The sequence below is a fragment of the Taeniopygia guttata genome, chromosome 4A (genome assembly GCF_048771995.1).
Source record: "Taeniopygia guttata chromosome 4A, bTaeGut7.mat, whole genome shotgun sequence".
NCBI classification, from domain to species: domain Eukaryota; kingdom Metazoa; phylum Chordata; class Aves; order Passeriformes; family Estrildidae; genus Taeniopygia; species Taeniopygia guttata.
The window spans coordinates 14,142,089-14,154,852 of NC_133029.1; the positions used below are offsets into that span (position 1 = coordinate 14,142,089).

The 12,764-nt window shown below is 38.4% G+C and overlaps 1 long non-coding RNA gene across 1 annotated transcript in view; it reads right to left on the minus strand.

Moving 5' to 3' along the window:
• LOC140684172 (uncharacterized) overlaps positions 1–10,401 on the minus strand; it is a 62,672-nt gene extending 52,271 nt beyond the window's left edge. Inside the window, exon 1 of the long non-coding RNA XR_012056029.1 lies at positions 10,228–10,401. This is a non-coding gene — a long non-coding RNA (uncharacterized lncRNA). The remainder of the gene's footprint in view (positions 1–10,227) is intronic.
• Between the last annotated feature and the right edge of the window lie 2,363 nt (positions 10,402–12,764).

Sequence of the window (12,764 nt, forward strand, 5' to 3'; positions counted from 1 at the left end):
CTTCCCAGACTGAGACATTCATCTGTTGGGAAGTTAAAGATAAATGCCTGGAGCAAGGCCTGAATTTCTTTTTGTAAGTCTAAAATTAAATGTCTCCTGCTATGACACCAGGCAGGATTCACTTCATAACAAACCACTAATATCATATCAGTATGTACATGCCACACTACATCCCAACACAAGTCCTAGTGGAATGTGGCTAATAATCAAAAATCTCATAAATAAAGTCCACTCAGCTGTTTTAATTCATACCAGGTCCTCAGAACACTCCAAAATTTAAATGCTTTGATCACAAGTTGGACTGTAGTTCTCTAATTGGCAAGCGTTCATGAAATGAGCTGCTCTGCAACAGGACACATCCCATGGCTCATAATTGGAGTGGGAAGGTAACAGACACATTTAATAGCACAAATTAACTTGATGGTAATGAGGAAGCCTCTCTGTCAGCAATATCACAAATTAAATTATCTGCTACCTCACTAGTGATGAGGAATAATTAAGAAAGCTACACAATTGCTTACAAATAAACCAGCAGCAGATCAGCTGAAAGATGTCTGTCCTGGAATGCCTTTGGCATAGCAACATTCATTCTCTTAACTGTGATACCATTTGTTCGTAGGTAAACCAGATCTTCAGCATTATCTTAATTAAGCTTTTAAAATTTAATTTCCTTTTTCAAAGGAGAATATCTTGGGCCCTACACAGTGAGTTTTCATTAACAATGCAGCAGCTTCAACAGAGCATTTCCAAAATGAACAGGAAACAACAACAAAAAGGGCTGATGGCCCTGGGGGGTTGAGAGAGAGAGGAGAACCTTGCAACACACATCTCTCAACAGCCACCCTAAAATGCATTTTGATTCCCCAGAGGGACTCAGGCACTAAGCAAGTAAAGTGAAAATTATGTTTTAAGGCTGCATATTTTATATAAATTAAATTTCTGGTTTGTAGGGAAATATTAAATACCGGAAATACTTATATCAAGAGTTCTTTTCAGGTTGTTTTTTTGGTTTGGTGGGAGGTTTTGACATTTTAGTATTTAACTGAAATTAGACACAGTTGCCTTTTTTTTTTTTTTTTTTACTTTGAAAACAACTGACTAGACTAGCAGATTATTTTTCTGTAATTAATTAAAACAGAGGAGTATTATCAGCTCTTGTAGCTCATTCATAGAGATTCCAAGATCACTCTTGGCAGTTCAGTAATTATTCATATTAACTACAGATGCAATACCCTTATTTGGCACTTGCTAGAACTGCAAATTGAAAAAGCAGCAAGACAATGAGCTATGTAAATAGGTAAAGTATGATGGACTTTTAAAATTTTTATGAAGTGCAATGAATCTTTGGTATTAATCAAGACTGAAAAATGAGAAATATTAGTCCTCTCTCCCCACCCTGTGCATGTGATTTTGGATCTTTTACTTAACTGCAGGAAGTATAATATCCAAGACATCATATCTGGGAGATAAATTGCAGCAACTGAGTTTAAAATGTCACAGCTCACACAATACAGCAATGATGCATTTTGAGCAATTGCAGATAAGGTTTGTGTGGATCATGTGTTGATGCTTTAATTTATGTACCTGAGATATTAGGCAATCTTTTGCAGTTCACATATTGTAACCAAGCATACAAGTGAAATACACCTGGGCCAGCAATCTTTTGGAGAGCAAATAACAAAATTGCTGCTAGTGGCCTTCCAATCCTCTGTTAATCCAAGTGATGTTAAAATAGAGATACAGAATAATGCAAGTCCGAGCAGTTTCAGTCAACAAGGTAAGCCTAACAATGACAGAGATCTCAGAGTAGTAATACACTCTTTTCAATTTGGGTTTTCAAGATTTACTGGAGGAATAATGTTTGAGCAGTCCTAGTCACCTGGAGCGTAAAAATACATATATATATAAATGTATCCAGTCAGGGCAAACATGCTGGCATTGCATTTTTTTACAAGGTGAAAAACTCAATAAATAGGGAAAGGAACTAACACATGGTTCTCAACACCACCTAAGATAACAAGACAAGGTAATGACCATGGAAGACATAAGTAATTTCACCCAGTGGTGCTGGACAAACTGCCTGGCCATAATTTAGGGAAGATAACTGTTTGGTTAGATGCACTAAAGTTGAAATAACACCTACAAATAATCCATACTTTCCCTTTCCCTGCTTAGTATGGAGATTCCTGCAATAGTCCTGATTTTATGGAACTATATTTCTTTCTATGTGAACAGCAAGTGATATCATCTTAAATATTAAAGTACTTTTGAGAAAGTTCTCTCCTGTTCACAAATAATTCACAGATAACTTCTGCTGAAAAGAAAAGCTATTCTGCAATAACTACTTTGCAAAGTAATGAAACTAGGCAGACACTGGAAGAATATGACAAAATATATTTGGTTGAATCATGTCTGGAAAATTTCAAAGATCTTGAATAAAAATGAGATCACTCAAATGCCAACATTTAAATGAAAAACAAACCATATTCAAATATTCTATATTAAAACTGAAATAATTATAATTTTCCAATCAGGGAATATATTAAAATATTTAATTCTCTAGAAAAGTTTCCAAAAGCTTTAAAAACATATACAGAAAGCAAGATTAAAGGGAAAATACTCATTTATCCAAATTACTTGGGGTTTGTAAAGTATCTCAAATATCACAAGTAGAAACAAAAGAAATTCTAAATATCCAGATAATTCTGAAAGTAATTTTAAATTCAGTAAAAAGCAGTTGTCATGTTTCAGCATATGTACCGGGGTTTATAGCCAAACACACAAAAAACCACCCAATGATGAACCTAGGTCAGCAAGCTTATATCTGTTGGGAGACTACTTGGCCAGGGGTCTGCCAACAGGTTATTTACTTTACAACATAGATGGCTGCAAGTAATTTTTCTGAGTTTGTATTTATTAAAGATAAAAATAATTCCATATTACTTATTCATGCTCTTAATCAAAGACTTCCATATTCTGCAATCCCACTTTGATGGGGGGGAGGGGGGGAAATCCCACATCAAATTCACTGTTCTGTGCAACCACAGACCTGTAGTTAATCCTAATTTCTACCAGCCTTGTTTGAGACTTGTTCCCAGGTGAAACAAGGACAACTAAATCAAAAGTACTAAATCAAAAGTACTAAAGCTGTTGTTCTTCTATACATGATGAAGCTTTGATTAAATACTTGCCAATGTGACAAGACAGACCAAGGTATACAAAATAATTTCTTCCATAGCTGCCCAATTTCTCCTCTCCTGATCCACACACATGCAGTTTACAGCCATTATTGCTTATTTCCCTAAGAAATTACCTGATAGGGCAAAATGTCCATGACCTTGGTGACCCACTGTTACTCAAACACAGGTAATAAAATGAGTTTGTGTCAGTTGCACTTTTTCCCCAACAAATAGTTATAATTTGCCAGAAACCTTTAACATCTATACAGTTCCAAAGGAATTGAGTCTGTAACTTCCTTTTTACATTTCTTAAGCAAATCATCAAAATACAAACCCCTGCTGTTACACTGAAGAACAGTTAAGTACAGGACCAGAACAAAGCAATTGTGTTTCCAAGGCTGTGCACAGTCCCCTTGTGTGCCCTGATTGCTGCAGCCTCTCACCTCCTGGTGCTATGAGAAACAGCAAAGAAAACCACACAAATACAGCTCTAATGCACTGGGTTTGCCTAAACGATTGTGATATTTTACTTAAAACTGCAATAGGCCCAAACTATGAGAACATTTAAACAGCCGCTAATGTCCACACATGTTACTGGTCACTGAACATGCACCAAAATCTCAGAAAACTACACAGTCATAATGGATGACTAGCAAGTCAGATTTTATAACTTAAATAGTACAGTTCAAAGAGCTTAATTGTAAAAGACTTCTTCACATTTACAAAAAACTTTTCATTCCAAACCATTTTTTAAAATGAAAACTCGTACTTCATAACAAACTCTTGTAGTCCAGCACGTACCTCAAGAAAGACTTCAATATTTCACAGTGTTGTCAGCAATATACAAAACTGAAAGTAAATTTAGCATTAAACCATAAGTGGCAGCTGACTGCGTTTGCTAAGAGACTCTCTACACCTTCCAAATCCTGTTGTCATAACTTAGATCAAGGCGAAATTAAGATTCATCCCGAATTCTTTCCCAGGTAACAAAGAAAGCTATCCTGCTCATTAGCCCCCAGTGACAAACCAAAGGATTTCTCACCAAGTCAATTAGCAATATGCATTCCAGATGAGTGTATTTAGGTGCATGGTGAGATCATTAGCCTTATTATGCCACCCTGTCTTGTTTTCCAGCTTCCCACTAATCGGTTGCTAATAGATACAGGTGCCAGAATTATTGCCTGCAAAGGCTCTTCCTTATGTTCTAAATAATTTGTGGTGCTGCCATTTATCGCTCACGTTTCTAAGGTGCCTTTTATGCTAACATGTGGAAGCCACTACAAACAATTTGTACCTCCATGGAAGGAAGTGCCAGTGCTTCTGGTTGCCTGCCTGTTCCCATCTGTGGAGCTGGCTCATTCCAGAGCCCTGTTGTATATGTGATACTCGTGGCACTGTAGAGGATCCTGGATTTTGGTATAGGAGGCCCCTATGGCCTCCTCCAGAGGAAATCCTTTCCCTTACACTGACCTGACAATGCTGTTTAAGCACAGAACTTACACCCAGTGTGAAAAGCTTTGGTGTGCAGCCCTGCCTGGAGGGACCTGCTGGCGAGAGCGATAAAACACAGCTGCAAATAAGGATGAGGCTGTAGCTGAGTGAAAATGCTCATTTATTTATCCATGTTATGCTACAGGGATGCTGATGAGGACGTGGACTTTGGGTGATCTGGCTCCAAGCGCCAGCAGGAAGAGCTCAGCCAAAACTCTCCCTGCAGGCAGCAAAAACCAGTCCCACCACCCAAAGCTGTTTCCAAAACTTCTCCCCTGTTAGAAGCATCCTTCCAGGGCTCTCACCAGAGCCTTACCATGCTCCTTCCTCAAAGGACAATCCAATATTATCTAATTAAGACCGGACACTTCATGTGGCCTCATGACTCACTGTAACCGAGTTTGACTGACTTGTTATTTGCACTTCCTTGATGGTTGTAGTACAAGTAGACAGTATTCTCTGGACACATTCTTTTCTTCAAGTCCTGCCACATATGTCTGTTAGCTATTTCTTTGTATTACTAATGATTCTAAGCAACACCTTGAGGCAAATCTTGATTAGCATGTTAATTAGGAAATTCCTGGCAGGCACTTTGGGTGACAGCTTACTCCCAACCACCAAGAATAAAAAATGTGTTCAGATTGAGACATCAGGTTGAATTATAGAGATGGACGCACTGGAAATGCTGTCAAACAAATAAAACTCCCGGTTCCTTTCCCCAGGTTCTGGAGTGCAAGCCCTTAAAAAGCAAATGCTTGTACAAACCAGCTGAGCACTGGCTCCCCAGGCTGCCTCCTGTGACTTTTGGACTCTTACATTTCTTTACAGACACAGGACTGGGGGCTTTGAAGAGCCAGATTAATCCAGAGCTCAGAGCACCTCCTTGCCAGCTCAGACCTGATCCAGGCTGCAGCTCAGGGAAGGTTATGGGAATATTTCCAACGAGTGTTGCAGGACTTGAGTAATGTCCAAAAAGTCACATTATGAAACAAGCACTGTCTGCTCCTCTGGCAATTACCTCTCACAAAAAAATATTTCTCTCCTCTACTTCCCCCTTATTCTTCCAAAATAAACACAAGGCTGAAAATTAAACCAATCCCATACTGGTTAAAGTACTGTTTATATAGCCTTAAAAAAAATATATATGCCTTTACAACTTTCCACACTGCTGTTGTGGAGCTAAGCTTCACTCAGTACAAATCCACTATACTACTAACAGTGATGAAACACACTTGCAACAAGAACCAATCTCCAACTGAGTGAAAAATGCTGATTTTTTTTATTCTACGTTGGTTAGTGAGAAAGGGAAAATGCCCATCACTGGTCTCAGTTGAATATTTTTTCTTTCCAATAAGATTTTTTAAATATGAATGAATTCTTAAAGTGCCTCTCTCACATACTTTCCTACTGTACAGTGCTTTAATCTGGAATTAGTTTCAGTATTTTCTATGGGCTACACAAAGTGCAAGGACTTTGACAGATAACTAAGGAATAAGGTTGGCAAAATCTGAACAATCCCAGGTAACTACCCTAAGACATGGGGGAAAGTTTCTACCCTGGAAACAATGCCTTGTTTGTAAGTGCTGCATCTCCAAAGTATTTAGCTCAACTAGGGCTGAAAGTTGTTTCCATAACATACTGGCAGGTGAAAAGAGATCCAGGACCCATCTCACCATTCCACTCCAAGGAAGATAATGCCCAGCAGGTGTTAACTCTGCCAACATTGCCAAAATCAGAGCTCCAGAGCTCCAAGACATTGCTCTTTGCAGAGGAGATCAATCTCATTTATCAGAAACCACTTGGAGCAGGGACATCTGCAAATCAACAACCCTTCTTCATCTCCAGCCCCCTCCACAAGGGGCAGCTTGGTGGCCAGTTTTGAATTGTCAAATGCTGCTTAGAAGGCTAAGGCTGACCTAAACCTGCATTGCTGTGCCACAATCAAGCTGGGTTTAGCAGAGAAGGGGTGAAATCAATAAAATCTGGAGTCTTCTCTCATGGATCCCAACCATAATTCTCCTTGCTTGACTTTTGGTCACTTTTGCTTTCACTAATCTCGATGTGGACTAGGTCAACACAAAACTGGCTGTGTCAGCTCTAACTCACTGTTGAGACAAGAGGCAGAAGCACATTCAGGCCCAGAAATCTCCTGCAGTAAAATCCTGGTTCTCTTTGCTGGTGTCTAGCTCAGCCCATCATTTCGTCTAGTGGCAGTAAGTTATTTGACACAAAGATAAGGAGACAAATCCAGATTCAGATTTGTGTTGAGGCAAGTGAGGTTGTTAAAAAGCAAGAAAAGAAATGTTAATTTTCAGTCTGAATGTTTAAGATGGGCATTGGGGTTCTATCACTGTTCTACTGGTTCTGTCACCAATTTAAGTGTCCTGGTAAGTAAAATCATTGGGTGAGAGCAAACATAGAATTTAGACTCCCGTGATTTTTTTTTCTTGTGCTTGGAGAAGACTGACAAAAGGCATTCTGGAGACTTATTCATAAGTTTGGAGACTCAGTGGAAAAATCAAAGGCATCAATAAAAGAAGCACAATAAGGCAACAAAGGTGGAAAGCAGTGAGAGTAAGATGAAAATTAAGCACACAGTTATTTCACTCCAGACAATATGGAATATTGGAATATAAAATATGGAGCAGTGAACAAATAAGTTCCATAATAGCTGCTTTGCCAAGAGTGATCTATTAAGAAAAGTAAAGGTGAAAAGATAGCAAAGTTGATCCTGCAGCCTATTGCAAAATTCTCAGTCTTATAGAAAGATGTTCCCACAAAGCAAAAGCAGGTCATTAAAATAAATGGTTTAAGAAATTCCTGTACTACTGCTAATTACACGTAGGTGTGGTATTCCTTACATAGGTGCAATAAGATGTAAAGCTGTAAAGTTAATGGAAATTCCAAAGTCTAGGAAAAAATAAAAGCCAGAAAGAAAAATGCAAAATATCCAATCCTATTTGATTAAGAGAAAGGAAACAGAATTAAAATTATATCTACATTAGTTATTTTCTCCTTTGAAAGCAGTATTTAATTACCTTTTCAAGAGCAAAAAATGTATTATGCATAATTTATTTATGAAACAGAAAATACTACTGAGCAGGTCTGTGTAATAAATACATGTACATTGTTTATATTAGAATAATGACAAATACAGGCAATATTTGAGACAGAGCTGTTCTGCATGTTAAGGTATTTACATTTACTGTTTACCTGTAAACATTTCTAAAGTAGGAAAAAACTAACACAGCAGAAGTACAAAACATCAATATTATTGACTTTTTACCAGAAAGGTATTTACATACAGTTTCTGAGGTGTACCCACTATAAAAACCACATCTCTTCAATGCAGATGCAAAGGAAAAGTGTGTTTTGTAAAGGTAAGAAGTGGAAAATGCATGCAACATTCTACATATTCATCGAAACATAGCTCCAGGGGATATAGAAACACATAGAATATAGGCATTGAACCTGTATACTGATATAAATTTTAAATAAAAATAACATAATTTGAAATCCTAATTAATTTTAGACTGCATCTGAAAGAACTGAAATGCAGTAGTAATATAATTTTCAACACTGAGGATTCAGTCATTACTTATTCAAAGTATTGCCCAAAACATTCCTCTGCAACTCCCCAGGTTTCCAGATTTTCCTTATTTTTCCTCAGGGTAGAGAATAAAACATGACAGCAAAAAAGCAGACATTTCCTCCTCTACCACCAAAGCCTGAGAAACCTGCATAAAAAAAAATTAGAAATATGGTTTTCCCCTTAAGAGTTTATTATTGTTTTCTTGATCTCAGATCTCTCTCTGAAATGTGGAAAATGGAAGGGTACTTTATTCAGATTACTAATTCTTGTCTTTGATAAGCTCGATGGGAAACTACAAGAAAAAGGCAGGTGGAATAATGCCTTTCTTGAAGACAAGGGAAAAGAGTAGAACCTAAATTTCACCCAGGCTATTCATTCATTTATATGTTGCAATTCTTAACAAAGTGGGATGTTTTCAAGTTGTGCTTCACATGCTCTTTGTAGGAGCAGCCTATTAATGTCAAACTGTAATGGCATCAAATTAGGTGATGTGAGCACTCACGCCCTCAAGCCAAGTATTTTTTTATTGTGGCAAGAATGAGTGTGTGGAATGAATCATGCAGCCCCAAAGCACGTTGGTAATCTTGGCTTTATCTGTTCTGTTGTACTGCTGGCCTGAGGAGAGAAAAGCAAGATAAAATCCTTGATATGTGCGGCCCAGAAGCACAGAGCACTCAGGGGGCTCCACCACCCCTGCCAGGGAGATGTGGGCTCCAATTGTGCCTGTGAGCATAAAAGAGCCAAAATGTGGAGGCTGCCTGGGACCAGTTTGATATTACAGAGAACACCATGGGTCTTTTTTCCAAAGCTGCTTGGGTCTAACCCAAAACCCACAGGAACAGGTGGAAATCTCCTACTGGCTTCAATAGGCTTTGGTAAAGGATAGCATTGCCTCCAGCCTGATTTCCTGTTGAGAGTAGAGTGGATTATCCAGTTAGGATTTCTAAAGATTTCACCTTGTTTCAGTATTAGATTTACATAGAAACACTTGAATGAGAACACTGTCATCATTCCCTCAGAGTGGGGATTATTTTTCCCTATATTTTAAGAATCTCAAAAGCAGCCTCCTTTCACCAGCAAGGCTAATAAGTACCCATGATCCACAAATTTCGTACTTAAAAGATTCCCTTGAATCTTTTTTGAATGATGGTAAGACTTTACATAGACAGCAGCATAGGGCTGCAGCATGTTTAGCAACTATCCTCATTTGGTTTTAATTAGTAGAGGGAGAAGGGGAAAATCCTGATTCTTTGACAGCACTAGATAATACATAAGGACAATCATGTTTATCAAGTCACATTTTAATTTATAGCCAGTGACTTGCAGTTATTTGAATAAACTGTAATTAGTATGCATAATTAAATAATTGTCAGCATGAATGAGACTGTGTGATTGCTAAGATTGGATCAATAAAATGCACCTACTTAAATTTTTGGAAAGCACTTTTTTTAACTGAACATGTGTATGTACAACCTTGATGAAATTCTGTAATAATATTCTTTAATTGTCACTGTAGCCATTAGTGGTCCTATAGAATGAAATATTGGTAATGTCCTTGACTTTGTTCTGCAGAAGATTTAAGAATTATCCTTTATGTTGCTGCAGACCAGCTACAGAAGCTTATTGAAGTTCTTTTCCTTGTTGGCATATGTTCCTTGTTCTGTTTTCTATAATTACCATTCCTCTAGTATACACTCAAATACACTAGAGACAAAAACAGAAAACATAAAATATTTAATACTAAACCTTCAAGGTGAATACACACACAAGGATATGCATAAATCCCCTGCTTCTTTTTAAAAACCCATACCTACATTGTTATTTTAGACTGAGCACCTACAGAAGAACCTTTCCTTACATCTTAGCAATGCTACAGGGACCATAAGCTAAAAAATCCAACAACAAAACCCACCACAAACCACAAAACAAATAAACATGAAAGTTACCTTCCAATTTCAACCTTACCTAGAACAGCTGCAGCAAAATTAATATTTCCTATGCAGGGGTCGCTCGCCTGTCATTAAAAGGCAGCACAATATTTCAGCAACCTTCATATAACATTTGTCTCTCAGGATATTTTAAGATATTAACAGTGATGAAGAAGCCCCCAACCAGGTACAATCTATGCCAGGGCTGACAGAAAAGCAGCTCATATTCAGAGCCAGCAGTGGTGGTTTGAGGCCCTGGTGTTTGCACTGTCCAGCAGCTACTGAATGAGCAGCTGTTGATTACAGCACGTGTTTATTGCCAGTGTTCTTCCCAGCTGGAATACAACTCAGTGCTTTTCTCTTTGCAGAGAGAACAATGCATTTTAACAGACTAGAGGGAAAGACAGAGCAAGAAATTGTAATCTACTTACAGTTCTCTTCATTCCTGCAGGAAAAAGCTTGTAGAGTGCATAAATTTCAGCACACTCATGATGGACTTCTTCAGTCTTACCAAAACAGGGGAAAAAGAAACTGTTGTGTATGTATTGTGTTGTGTTACAATACATACAAAAATTTGAGGACCTTGAAATGTCTTACTCAACATTTCATTCCCTGATTTTCTTTCCAGTCTGTCCCTTTCCCATTCATTTGGACAAGAAACCAACCATCAAGTACCACTATATGAAGACTAACCCCAAATATTCAAGTGATCCTTTGCTCTATATTGCCATTTTATAGGAATGCATATCTTTATGATTTAAATATCTTTAATCTGATTCCAAACCATATAACACCTTGTATTTCAGTGTTTTCAAAATTCTCTGGCTGTAAGCAGAACCATGCTATGCTTGTTTTATGAAGAGAACAGACTCTTCCTCCCATCCAGAGAATCAGATCCCCAGCCTCTCAAACAGCCACTCAAACAGCTGCACTCTGCAGCTCATGACTGCTGTCACTGCAGCAATCTGGGTCCTGGCTGCTGCTCTCCTGGCCCTTGCAAAGCCAGCAGCAGTGTTTCTCAGCTCAGCAGATTAACCTGCTCCTCCTGCTCCTTTCAGCCTCTGGCTGCAGCTGCCTCCTTGTCTGCAGGATGAAATCAGTAAATCTGTAATCACTGCAAACCATGTCAGTCAGAGAGGGATTTCACCCCCTCCTCCCCAGAAAGCAAGGTGCTTTGGAGCTGAGTTCATTTTCACCTGGATTACTGAAATCAAAGGGGACAAGCTTGGATATCCAACTTCATTCCCACTTAGGCATTCATTGCAAGGAGCTCAGCTCCCACATCAATGATCTTGGCACCCCTGGGGAATGAAATGAAGTTTCCACAGTCCCTGGCTGTGCTGGGATGCAGTGACAATCCTCCCACACTGTGCACTATGGGTCCATCTTGGCAGTAAATTGGGATGCTCTTCCCAAGTTATCAGCAATATTGTAATGAAAATGCCAATAGATCTATTTTCTAAGTTACAGCTGCCTGAAGTAGCAGGGAAGTGGTGGCAGAGAAAAAGCTAATTAAGCAAGTAGTGGAGGCATCTTTTACTGCCTCCTACATTAATGCTTCATTAAGGATCTGGAACTGCACTTAGCCTGGAATGATAACAGCACGCACATATTCAATAGACCATAAATGAGAATATAAAGTGCAGGACAATAGAAAGCACAGCTTTAAAGGATAATCACCCTTAACATAATCTAAAATTTTTACTTTGATTTCAAAATACAAATACCAGGAAGGGCAAACTCATATTTTCTTCATTAAAACAACCTATAGGGAGGAGTTTCTTTCCTCAAACCATCCAGAGGCAGGTCAAATGGAGAAAGACATGCATGAAAGTTTTGCTTCCTTGTGATTTTCACACACAGGATCTGGCAGGATGTATACACACATTTGACATGCTGCCAGTGCTTTTCATTTCCACCTGTAGCAGATCTTTGGCAAACAGCAGCCAAAGCAGCAGTGTTTTTACAGAAGATGACTTGGTTATCGTGGCTCTATGACAGCTTTCCATAACAATGAAGCTTGAGTAAAGACACGGTTGGGCTGTACCAGCCCAGGAGACCTTCTCCATGGAACTGTTCTCCTTCACATTTGTCAGCTGGGAAGACCTGTGTGCCATTCCTTCACAGCCCACTAAACATTTATAATTTTTCATGGCAAGGTGATTGCTTTGAATATAGAGGCTGCACAGATCTCTGGTAGAGGGACAGCTTTAACCTGTCATCAGATTCTGGGCTTTCTTGCACAAGAAATAAAAAAAGCACTTTCAGGCCTGATACACACTTGATGTGAAGCCCTAGGCACATTCAAATAAAAAAAAGGGTTTTCATGTGTTTTGTGAAAACTTGCAGATCAATCCTAGCCTGCATGGAAATATTTGTTGCAAACTCTTGACCAAAATTGAATCCACAAGTTTCACTTACATTCAAAATTCCCCATACTGAATATTTCCTTCTTGTTAATTCTCTACCATGAAGAAAAGCATTAATCTATCAACTATGACCTAAATATTTTGATTAGATTCTGAAAGTCAGTAAATTCTCATATAAGACACCAAAAGACCACAAGAAAGATCT